The following is a 13,326-nucleotide window of genomic DNA, read 5'->3' as shown; positions in this document are numbered from 1 at the left end:
AAGTCTGAATGCTTGTAGATAGATGGCCACATCAAGTCTCCTGCTGCTACATTAATATTTTGCTATAAATGATAAATTTGACCATTTTCTACAACACCCCTTTTTTCTTTAAGAAAGCTGAGAAAATGTGAGCAATAAGTCTTAAGCCCCTGAAAGCTTAGCTGTTTTTTTAAATACTCTGCAGTCATTGATTATTAAAGCAGTCATAGCTTTAACTTTGGGTTGCATTTGATGGCACCCAGTATTTTGCTGCTGTAAATTGAGAGTTTTTCATTAACCAATGAGGGTCGCTCTTTTTGCAAATCATCTTTCATTTGACCAATGCAAAAACTGGCCAGCCAAGTCACCTCTTTCACCCCATCTCTGGCCTCTGAAGGTCTCTTCTTACATCTTCTGGTTCCTTCCATGCAAGTGAAGTACATCCTTGTGCCCCATCAAGATAGCAAAGGTGCCTTTTGACAGTGTTACGGTAATTTACACTTATTTTTTGCTTTTTCCTTCAGGATGCTCTATTGCCTAGATAGCTTTCTGGGAGTGACTGGTACCAGCAGTTCCCAAAAACACCAGCTCCTAGAAACAAAGGGAAAGACCCTTCTGAAAATCTTGCAGGAGCCTAGGATGATGAGAAGGAGGGAGATTTAACTCCTGCAAGGACTATGCAAAAGGTTTGTAAGTTTTAGGAGTCTGGACCCTTCTCTCAAATCAGTCCCAGATCCAGAGAAGGGCACAGGTTTGGTGATGCTCCATGTCCCCATGCTTGATGTGGGTCTGAGAATAGATTTAATGAACTCAGTGTGGGTGGATTAGCCCTCTCTCAGGTGGAGTGGGACAGCTGATAGCCAAGAGGGTCCCTGCAGCCAGTGTATGGAGTTGTGTGGCAGTAGGGAAAGCCCAGGAAACACCTAAACTGGAGATAGAGCAATGGTGACTCTCTGATGGAGGCATTTTCTTGTAGCACAGAATAAGGACCTGCTCTGAGGCTGGTATTCACATCTCAGACATGCTGCTGAGCATGGTTAACTGGGCTGCTGGGACACTGCAAAAGATGTGCTCCTTTTTATACCACTTTGATGGGACTGGAGAAGGGATATCCAGCCCTCCTCTGCCCAGCAGGTTAGACCTTCTCCTGAGACACTCCTAGGAATTGGCCCAGATATTTCTCATAGATGCCGCACCTTGGAGAACATGTGGCATCCTGACTGGGCAGCCCTTGCATGAGGGCAGTGCTTCTGAATGTGTGCTCTAGCAGGGATTTAGATGCTAGCGGACACTCAGCTGCCAAAAGAGAGCTTTTGTGGTCTATGTTTCTTGATGTAGGTGCCTAAATTCTTCCTTGATCACTCCTTAGGGGTTTTCAGATCTACTCTCTGCCTGTCACTCCTTGCTCTTCAAGAAAAGCATGGACCTGGAATCTTTCAGGATGACTACGGGGCATTTTGAAAGAGATGGTGATGTGTTTTGGTGCTTTTGTCTGATAGACAGAGCCTGGTATTAAAGGAAGCCCTGCTGCCACGCTGGTGCTGCCTTTACCCATGAGGCAGAGTGCTAGGGTGTGAGAGGCAGATTTAGTGGCCTGAGCACTGCCTGGGTCCCAGCCATGGTTGCAGAGAGCCCCAGTGCAAGCTATGTGTCTGCAGCAAGTTGGGTTTTGCTTCCCTTCCAAAGTCCTCTGGCAGCACATCCTTTGTCCATGCTCCTTTTCAGCTCTGCTGCTGTGTTCCCCAACAACTTGGGGATGCAAAAAACACATGGGATGCAGGGATGTGCAATGGTTTGCAATGAGACTATGGATTAAGGGCTCCTTGAGCATCTGCCTCTTCCTCTTTCCACGAGGTCTTTTATCTGTCTGTTATCTGACAGGTCTCCCAGCAGCTTATGTGGTGGAGGATACGAGCTGTATATTTCCCCTCTGCCCTAATCAATCAGAACTGTTCTGTGGACACACTTCCTAAACAAGGAACAAGGACCTGAGCATGAATTAACAGATTAAATATCACCTTTTTGCTTTTTTTTTATAAAGCATCTTTTATAGCTATGCTGGGGTTAGATTTCATATAACCCTTGTTTATTTTCTTTGCCAGATGGAGTTTATGGAGGAGGGAAGGGATGTTATATCAATAGGGGAGTGACTATTGACACTTGCTGCTATGAAGTGCCTTTATGTGCTTTCAAATGGCAGGATTATGCTCCGGATAGCTCGGTGCCTGAATTGTCTCATGCTCTATTAACAGCCTAGATATTGAGGTGTGAACTGATCTTGGGGGTCTGACATGAAAGAGGACTGAGCATTGAATGTGCAAGTTGCACCCACTCTGGCTTTTTCTTTGCTTCTTTTTTTTAAAATTGAAGAAATATTCCTACTTCTACAGATAGTATGAAATTCAGCCTGCTGGGATTCACACCTCCCTTCCAAAATACCTGGGAAAGACTCACGGAACAGCAGTCTGACGCATCCCTTGCTAAGAGGCTGCTTAATTCAGGAGGTTGGCATGAAAACCTTGAGACATGTTTTTAACAGTTGTGTTACAATTTCTCATCATTCTCATTCAACTATATCTCATTCAGCTCCCAGTGTCTGGACTTGAAAGGTGCACGTGTCCAAGCTTCATGCCAAACCAGTCAAATGAGAAGCATACTTAAAAAAGAAATAACGCCTTGATTCAGGTCAGTAAAGGATGTGAAGTTTCAGAAATAACATTGATCTTGTAAGACTCCTGTTTTAAGTTTCCCATCTCTGGCAGCAGCTCTGATAAACACAGTCTTAAGGCAAGTTTTGTGCCAATGGATCTCTCCCAGCATCCAAGATCTGTGCCTAGCAGAAGCTCAGTGTTTAGCCCTACTCCAGCCTTCCCCTCTCTTTTGCCTGCCGTCCTGCCAGCTGCTCACATTTTGAAGACAGTGGATGTCTTCTGGATATATCCATGGATCTTCTCCTTCCCCAACAAGTATGAACATGCTAAAGATCAAGTGAATGTGATGAGCACTTCCCGTCAATAATTAGAAATGAAAGCAAGCATGAAACAAATAAGTCTGAGTTATTCTCATGAAAAACAAACTCAAATAGGCATTTCAGAAACCAGCCTCTTGCATTTAATTTCATATTTTGGCCTCTTTTCTTTTTTTTCCTTTGAAAAAGTGTCTAGGACCTGGGAACCACTCCTACCCCATACTTCTCACTGTTGTTAATGTCTCTCCTCATGCCACAGTAATACCAGTGTCAAAGGGGTTGAATCTGACAGAGTCTGGCCACTGGGGATCCTCCCCACCCCTTCTGCAGGAGCTGTACTCACGCTCTGGGAAGGGAGGTTAGCTGAGGAGGAGATGTTTCCATGTAGCCCTCAAAATCTGCCTCTGAGAGGAGCTGGGTTTGTAGCCACAAACCAAAGGAAACCTCCCAAGCTGCAAAAACAAATGCAAGCATAAAGCCCAGACAATTTTAATGGTGGTGGTTATTAAGGGTTTTGCTGCACTTTGGACCTGTTAACTTGTACTGCTCAGGGGCAATGCAACATGCTTGGAATAACCAACCTTACGTGAGCAGATCACTCGTCTTCACCTCTGGCCATCCTCTCCTACTCTGATGTTCCCGTGTGTGTGTTCATAAAAGGACATAGTGCGCATCGTCGCAGTTTTAAGCCTCTGCCAAAGCTAGAACCTGTGCTGGTCAGAAGAAGCAGACCCACACTGGTGGCTACTATCGGTCCTGATTCTGCTCATTGAAGAAAATTAAGCAGAACCTCCTCCCTATAGAGATGATCTGCTGTATGACATAGAGGCCATCACCCGTGGGATGAGGCGTTGGAAGATTACTCACTACTTCACAGACATTTCCATGGAACGGGCATCATCAATAACCTTGTCTTTATATGATTTACTATCAGATCTTGGGGCCTGGATTTTAGCTGCTCTATTGGCCAGAGTCATCATTCATTTACTCCTTGATAGATAAGTAGCAGTTTTTCTTATTCCCATTGCCCCCTGTAGCCAGCACTACTCAGCTAAGGAAACTTGGAAATGGGGGAGCTTTAAGGTAATTCAGAAGGACATGATGTCTTTGCCCTACTTCTACTGCAGATCGCAAAGTGAGAGGAGGTAACAGAGGTCCTGTGTGCTGCAGGCTTTCTTTGCTTTTGTCTTCAGCTGGATCCCTGCCCAAGAAAAGGCCCCTTGAGGACTGTGGTGCCCCAAACCTTTCCCATCTCATCATGAGCACTGGTGACCTGGCCTTCCCACTGTCCATCCCAGATGCGTCCCATTGAGTCACAGCAGTGAGAGAGCCAGTGCCACAGAGTCTTCCAGCTATTTCTGCTGGAGGGGAGATGCGCTAATGGGTTCTGCCCATCCTTTCAAACCAGAGCCAGAGAGATGGAAAGGGAGGGAAATGGGGAAAAAAGAGGAGGAAGCAATGACACAAAGACTGATGGTTTGATAGAAAAGGAAAATAGTACTCCCTAGTCTAATATCTGCCCTTTATTCTGCATTACAATATGTTGAGACTTTCAGACTGGACATGATGTTGCCAGAATCAAGGCTGAAATTAGTTTTCAGCCATTCATTCATAACTGTTATATTTAAAAAAGAATAAAAAGAGAGAGAGAGAAGGTGGGGGAAACAAAAGTAAATACAAAAAGAGAAATGTTAACATGTGTGGTGCAGAATGTATACAACAGACAAAGCTCTGCTTGTTCTTCGACAATGGCTTTGAAAAGCAGGTGTCATAGCAGCTGTACAAGGTTAAAGCACAGGGACCATTATGTACAAAATGAGTGAGTCTTTATCCAGAGTCTGCTTCAGCTCTTAAGAATGTGCTTCCTATTGTGCCAGTGTTTGCTGGAAGGACTCCATCTATACAATGGAGAAATTTTTCATTCTCACCTTCCCCCAACCTCCATTCCACCATCCAAATCTACAGTTATGGATATAATACAGACCTCTGGCATTCAAGGTCCTCATTGCCCTATACTTCTGAAACAAAAGCTATTGTGCTGCACCATGAAAGCCTGCCTGTGGCAGAATAAAGCCGTTCAGCAGTGGACCCTGAGAGAGTATTTGTGAGGCACTCTCTAAAGTTAAAATCCTGCTGAAAACAAAACACTTCCAATTAAAAATGTTCTCTCATTTTGTTTTGTGTTTTTGATTTCCTTTTCTCTCTCTCCCTCTCTTGGAGATGTTCAGAGAGATGCTCATATAAAAAGGCAAGTGACCTGTCCTTGCTTTCATTCTCAAAGGGAGAAGATGGAAAGAGAAGCAGGAATGCACAGCTTGGGAGACAAGTATTATTATTTTAAAAAAAAAAAGTTAGAAACCAGGCTAGGATGTATCTTCTTCCCAGTAGGCAGTGGGATAGGCTGATGTGCTCTGAAATACAAGATATGAAGCCCAAGAGGCACACTTTTTTTTTTTTTTTGTTAATAACAAGCCCAGGGTGTAATGGGAGAACTATCCCATTCCCAGCTTTTCCATATCCTTCCCCATAGCACATCCAGTGTGCCTCAGGTCTCTCCTAAAGGGAGCATGACAGATGGTCCCTCTGTTAAATAATTTGTCCCCTGGGCATGTCTTTTAGACGTAACAGTGTAACAAGGTCTAGGGAAGGCATGGAGCTGGTAGCTCTTCCTATTGCCTGCCCCCAACCCAGACCAACCTTGCTGAAAATGAGCCATCAGAGTATGGGCAACCACGCACATACTGAAGCCACAGAAGAGATCAGTGAGCACTTTGCTGTCACCACCAGTAGATACTACTGGGACAAACCCACCCCCTTATTTCAGAAGCATTATCCCTCTTGGGCTATCAGACCCTTCTTTCTGTGGGATGTGTTCCCACGCTTGTGGTGTGGTCCTTGTTGGCTTGCAAAGCCTTCCTGGGCACTGGAAGCATCAGTGCATAGCTGAGGAGGCAGTGCAAGGCTTGAGTCTGCCATGTGTGTTTGAAATGAGTCAAAACCTGAAAGATTAACCAGCTGGCAGGGGGTTTGATGTCCCCAGGATGATGATTCACCCATCTGCACCACACATTGGGTATGATGAGTTTGATGGTATTGGTGTAAAGGAGAGGTGTGTGCAAGGGTTATTCTAATACCTAAGATCTGTATCCTCCGTGGCTCAAATTGCCCAGGTTTATCAGTATATCTTCTATTTGGGATCGGAAAGAGAGAGCAAAATGGAGTGGGGAGGGGGAAATAGTTTCGGCTTGATTTTTCTGAGGCTGGCTATTTTCTGTATTGAGTTTTGCATTTAGTGCATGTCTGGTGGGGCCATGGAGCCAGGCAAGGGAAGCTTTGATTCAGTATGTGACGCAACCCAGTGCAAGCACACCTCTGTGTAAGCAATGTCTCTTTGAAATCACTGACTAGCTTATTACTGACACCAGCATCCAGCAAGTCTTTACATCCATGATGTAGAGATGGCTGAAGTGGAACTGAGGTTGATAAGAAGGAGGAATTAAGCCCCAGGACCCCAGTCCTTGGACTCCAGCAGATGACAAAGGCTGGAGTTGTTCTTCTTCCATCCTTGGGCACTTGGGTGGTAGCTCAGATGCCAGCTGGCAGTCCCCGGGCAAGCATCCTCCTCTGGGCTTCTTTCTAGTGCACCCCCGTCTCCGATGACCTCCCCTGCAGTAAGTATGTGGTTTTCATCAGGACCTGCTCAAACTCTATGGGCTGTTCTCACTTCTGCTTTCAGCACTGATTGGAGTATGCATGATCAGGTGCAGGTGTTACACACTGGTTATTGAGCTTTGTGCATGTACAGTACTGGGTAGCATCTATTTGAATGTGAATTACTGTTATCTACTATACTATACACTAGGCTCTGAAGTTATAAACTAAAGGCAACAAGGGAAAGGGCAGTGAGATAGGGGAAGTAAGGGCGATTCACAAGTCAGTGACAAATGCTTTCTACAAGATCCCCGAAGTAACACACACAGTGTTTCCATATCCACCAGTGCAAGGCCCTGAGGATAAGAGCACTTGGGATGCCAGGGTAAAGACTTTGCCACAGCAGCCTCTAGGCATGTAGGTGAGCAGTTAAAGCACCACAAGTGAAAGGCAAACATCAGAACTGTATGTGGGAGAGGCCTTGGGTGCTACAGGTTACAGCATTCTGCAACATCTCCTGCCTTCTCTCACCTTCCTTTCTCTCTTACAGTGGGGAGGGACTAAAGCAAGGTATGTATCTCTGGATGTCTTATATCTGTGTCTCATCAGCAGCATATTGCTCTTTGGTCTACATTTGCACAGTTATCCATCCTAGTGTTGTAACTTCTCAAAGTAGTGCCTGGCTTGAGTTTTGGGTTTGTACTGAACATACTTCAGAACTGATTCTGTCACAAATCAACTTGTCTTGACACTTTGCCATGCAAACGCATTAAAAAAATCTAGTGAAGAACCTTGTTTCCAAATTGTTAGAAACACTTGATCCTCTAGCTCTATGCTCCTGAATGCATTTTATGCATGTTGCATTGCAATCACCTGGGTGCTTATTAAATACTGCATTTAGGAAGCAGTTGCATTCACTGCACCTTTATGCAGTGTTCTTCCGAATATCAGGTCTATTCCCAGTTTGATTTTCCTCTGGCACTGGTATTAGCACCCACCCTTTGTAATGTTGTGACAGGTCTCTGTGGGAGCTGCTCACACTGTGATCCTTGAGGAGTTAATCCCAGCTGACATGTTGCAAATCACAGCTGGACCATTTCCCCACTGCTCTTGCTTCGCCCCAGAGCACAAGCCCAAGAATGAATTAATGCTAGGCATGGGAGGAGGATGGACATCACGACTTGGCCCCTGGACATGGAGGTCTTCTGAGTGTGAGAGCCAACATTTTTGGCCACCAAGGTAGAGGGACAACAACTGCATTGTTAGTTCCTTCTTCATGACACACTTCCCCCAATCATTGCCCTTTCAAAGTGAATGAATGTCTTCCAGAATGAAATCATAGTGACAAATGGCTCACAAATGGTTTTTCTGCTTCTCGCAAAATAGCCACTAGGCAATATCACCTTTCTCGTAAGAGACTTAGTGGATTCGCAGTTCTTGTGTGGTTTCAAGGCAAAGGGAGAAATGGAGCTAGAAAAGCAAGCTGATGTAAAGAAATGAGCTAATGAAGTGAGATCACAAAGTGTGCAACCCCAGCCGGTCGTATCTCTCTCTCCAGTTACCTTGGTAACTGTGTAGTGATATGATGTTGCTTGGTTTTGTATCCTTCAAGTGAAAGAAGCTCAAAGTACCCACCACTGGCAAAAATATTGGTAAGATACCATATTCATCTACAAAACATAACAATTAAGTTACAGACTCACTAGATACTGTATCGAAGGGGGAAATATATCTTCCCCAAAGCCTGGATAAAATGACTTCTATTTTTCTATGAGCCAGCAATTTAGTGCATCTTTTGATGGGATTTCTTAGGGCCAAATCAAAGGGATCACAACAAGACCACTTCTTTCAGTGACATGGTTAGCTGAATCTCTACACCCTTTCAGTCTTAGGTCTTTCTGCTGATGATAATGTTGGTTAAAGAAAGATATGGACTCCTATTCAATTGAAACAGGACTTAAACTACATTTAGTTTAAGTCCCTGGGTGGGGATGGACTTTCTTAACGGGGAAATGAAAAAATCACCAGCTCACAGTGGTGTAGAAACCTCTTTGACAGATGATAGACATTGATTCATATCAGTAGTGAGTCTGGGCAGATTTGGATCCACTGGCCGCCTTTCACACTGTTGGCAAGGGGCTGCTATGGACTCACGAGTGGGACCTTTAGCAATAGAGGAGAATGGCTACCGTGGGCTCATTCTTTCTCCCAAGTGTCAAATACTGAGGCATTGCTTCTCTCTAAGGGTGACAGGGAGCATTACTGCATCCCAGTTACTTTCCCCATCACTCCTCCAGCTCTATGGCTACTCAACACCACTGGGTAAGATAATTTAGGGTGGTCAGCATGGGGGAATGGACCTTTATCTAGCCACCCTACCTGACCAACCACCAGCTCTTTCTCCAATATGCCCCCTTTCCAGTTTCATTTGTGGCCCCAGACCCTGAGGTCTGGGGTAATGGTGTCATACAGGTGCAGTATCTCTGGGGCACAGTGCTGTTCATATGGTCTGGAGAAAACTGTGGTCTGCTTCAGACTTCCTTGGTCTTCTTGGTCCAAGAGTTTCTTTGGTCTCTTTACAAAACCTGCAGCAAACTATTAAAATGAAAGGTGCTACGTAAGTCGAGGACTTGAACAGGAAAAGAAGATGGGAAAAACAGTTCAAAGTGGGAGAATTCATCTGGGAGGAGAGAAAGAAGCACTCCTCCACTGAGGGGGGAAAAATGCCCAAATAACTTATTTAATATTGAATGTCATCTGCTTTCCAGCCTCTACACCTGCAGGCATTGAAATAGCACAAGAAAAGTTAGGCTGGGAGTATTGTCAGCTCTGGATGCAAAATCTGAATGGCCAGAATTTTGCAGGTAAACCCGGATCCTCTCTGGGGGAAATGTGAATTATATGTTTGCACTGGCCTCTTTTCCCATGCTGTTTTCTGTGCAGTTCTGCAAAGCCCTGGGAGTGTGACCTGGAGACTGGGATGCTCAGAGCTGGAGGGAGGTGATTTGGTTTAAGAGCAGATGTCTTGGAGAAGAGCAGGGCTGGATACAGAGCATCCTTGTGCACCTAGGTAAAGAGTCAGAGGCCCCAGTAAGGCTGACGAAGGTCTTTAACCAAAAAGTCCAAATCTGGCTTCAGAAAAAGCACATGGCTTGCCTTTGCCAATACTGTGAAGCAGCTAAACTAGAAAAACAGTCAAAAAACCTAACTCTGTGGCTGGATATTAGTCTAGGGGCTGATCATGGGAGATCTGTATGCATAATTTTTGTCTTAGTTCACTGGATGAACACTGACAGTCAATTCAGGCTCACCAACATGGAAAATCAAAAAACCTAACTCTCTGGCTGGATATTAGTCTAGGGGCTGATCATGGGAGATCTGTATGCATAATTTTTGTCTTAGTTCACTGGATGAACACTGACAGTCAATTCAGGCTCACCAAAACATGGAAAATGAAAAAAAAAAAAAAGTCCTAGGGCTACCAACCTTACTTGCCTGCATAAACATATAATATCTGCCTTTTAAAGGAGAAAGTATAGCCACATTATTACAGAGAGAGCAGGTAGAAAGATCAGGACAGAGGCAGTAGCACTGAAGTTTGCAAAGTCCCTCCACCTGCTGCTCAGACCAGCCGTTCCTGCGCAGTGAAGCACATGGAAAGGAGGAAATGCAGATCACACATTGATACATTGCTGTGGCCAAAAGCTGGTCCCTGCCTTTGAGAGGAGAGTCGGAGGATGACAGATGGATGGACAGGCAGGGGAAGTGGGAGCGTGTTTCTCTTTTCCACTGCCCTGAGCAGGTTTGCATGCACCTGGCTGTGCGTTCAGGGCTGTACAGCCAACCAGCTGCTATCGACAGCACAGCCCGACAAGTCAATAAAAAGGAGGGAAGATGAAGAAGAGCAAAAACGCACCTGAAATGGTCTTTCAAAGACTGAAAAGCTTAAATATGTAAAGGTTGGCTAGCCAGTGTCCTGGAGGGAGGGAGCAACGAGGAGGAGGGAGGTTGACAAGGGGGATGAACAGCCTTTATATATATTTTTTTAAAAAATCTGTGTTCAGTGATTCAGCAATGTCTCAGATGAAGTAGCAGAGTTATCCCATCAATTAACTCACCAGCCCTTTGCACCATGCCCTCGAGGGGTGCCCATGTCCTGCTGGGGGAAACCCGTGTGCTGCGGGGCACAGGACACGTGCGTGGGTGCCATTGTCCTTTATCTTTGTACCATCTCCTTGAAATACCAAAGCAGGTCTCTGGATGGAAAACCGCAGAAAATTCCTCCAGACAATAAAATGATTCCATTTACTGCCTATAATAGAGGAAGTCCATCACAGCAGGGCAGAAGAATGCAGGCCAGCACTGGATCGACGAGTTTCTGCTGCCATCCTGTGGCCACGGTCCACGTTGCTGTGCCTGAGCCCATATCTCTCTTTTTGAGAGATTTCTGGTCTGAGCAAGGTGGAGGCAGATGTCCCTCGTGTCCCTGGGCAGCTGCCTGCACTTAGGGCAGCATGTGCTAGGGCTGCTCCTCTCCATGCTGCTGCTGGCATCTCCCTGCCATGTGCATGCAAATGCTCCATGCTTTTCCCCTGCCAGCCTGATATTTTTGCAAAAATACTTTGTTGTGAAAGTTTCCCCCGGGTTTAGATCTGCAGGGTTAATCTGTGCACTCTTCTCCACCATAAAAAGTCCATTTTTTCCAAGTTGGGTAGGTATGTTCCCATCACTCCAGCAACAGCAGAATCATGAGAACTCCAGAGATCGCACAACTACTAACAAGACAAAGTAATTATAAATCTTTGTGTATTCAGGTCACAGCCCAGATATTGCTTTTATTCAGATCAATAGGCCTACCAACACATTTAAAGCCAATACCAGCCAGGCACCCTGTGCAGGGTCAGGGTGCTCTCAGCGGACAAAGTGAGAGGCTCTGGTACATGCCACATGCTCAGGGGTCTGCAGGATCTCCTCCTGCAGCCTGTGCCTCATGTAGAAATTAATCAGTCAAATGTTTGTGAATTGCTTCAAAGACACAGGGCCCTGGAAATATTCTTGATATGGCCAGTGACAATATTTATAGGCTTTTTTCTTCAAAGTAATCCACGCACGTTAAACTTTGTCATTGCTTTGGATGTGATCATTTTTAACAGTTTCACTATTTGCCACATCAGGAGGCAGCTTGACAAAGTAATGTAGATGAAAAAGAGGACAAGGGGGAAAAAAAGCGCTACACTTAAGAATAGGAAAACCTAGGGGGGACTCTGGAGTTTTACCCTGGTTTGCCCAATGAAGAGGAGGAGATGGGAGAAAGGTAACTTGGAAGAGAGCAGGCTGCTGCTCTGTACGAAACTTGACATTCCCACCCGAGAGGGAAGGTTTGGCCAATACAAATGTAATAATTTGGCACTCCTATCTTTTTTCTGAAACATCAACCCAGGATATGCATTAGACACCCCGTGACTCTGAAATGGGGGTTTATGCAGCCTTACATTAATGGCATCGCACAGAAACATTTACATTCTGCATACTAGAATTATGTGCCAGCTCCATTTCTGTTGCTTTTCCAACAAAGTTTACCTAAAAAACTGAGTTGAAGAAGTTTTTAAATAGAAAATTGAGCCTTTTATTACAAAAAAGAGAATATCTGCTTTCCCTGAAAGAGCAAGTAGAGAAAAAGTTTATTTTTCTAGAGTGAAACTGCATTTTTCCTTGTGACTTTCTTGTCTAGCTACACGTAAGGACAATGGATAGATCTGAATGATTTTGAGTAAAAAAATTAGTTAATGATGAATTTAAAATCAAATATGCAATGTGAAGGATCTTCAGGCACATCCCCTGATGGGCTGGAGACTTCTTTTCCTTCCTTGCAAGGACACTCCATTGCAGCACTGGGACTTGCCAGTGGCATCACCACGCCTTCTGAATTCCTGGACTGTGTAGAAAGCTGCCCTAGAGGGGGAAAATAAATCCTGACTCTTAACAGCTATGCAGGGGAAGGTGGGAGAGTTTATTCCTCACCCCTTGTCCCTAGTGGACTTTGCTGGAGCCTTGCAGGGACATCTGTCTTCATTCCTCACATGCTGCATCTTCCCTCTTTCATTCATCCTAAAATCAGAGACTCGTAAAATCCCCTCCTTGTTTCTTTTGCTCTACCCAGAGCACTATAAAACAGGGCTGAAAGGCACCTTGAGAGGTCTTTGAGTATGGCCCACACAGGCTTTCCTGGAAGTAAGAAGTAAACACAAGAAAAAAAATTAAAAAGAGGATGATTTAGAAGAGTGTCCTAGGCGCTTTCTGCCCACCAATGCAGAGGAGCCCTGCCAAAGTAAATTTTGTCTTTCCAAAGAAACTGGAGACAGACACAATTGTTCTCTTCAATGCCAGGCTTTAGGTCTTGAGAAAGCTGGGGCTGTATTATTTGCAAGTACAATTCCTGAATTTCCAGAGGGAATCTGTTGGTGTCAAAGCAATGAGAAGAAAACAAAGGCTTGGAGAAAAAGACTTGAAATGGTGTTTGTGACAGATGCGTCTGAGCCTTCAGATTCTGGCCACAAAACCTGAAGCAGGAATTTACCATCTGTTTGGGCTTTAGATGTTAAAAATTACTCTCCTCCCTCCCCCCAAAATTAATTGCTGTTGATGGGGTAGGTTTAATATGGTTTTGCTATGTATAAGAATGATGTGGTTGGCACGTGCACTGATGGTATTTCAGTAAGTCACCCACT

This window comes from Aptenodytes forsteri, unplaced genomic scaffold, assembly GCF_000699145.1.
Source record: "Aptenodytes forsteri isolate BGI_AS27 unplaced genomic scaffold, ASM69914v1 Scaffold679, whole genome shotgun sequence".
NCBI lineage: Eukaryota > Metazoa > Chordata > Aves > Sphenisciformes > Spheniscidae > Aptenodytes > Aptenodytes forsteri.
This window is presented reverse-complemented; position numbering follows the sequence as displayed.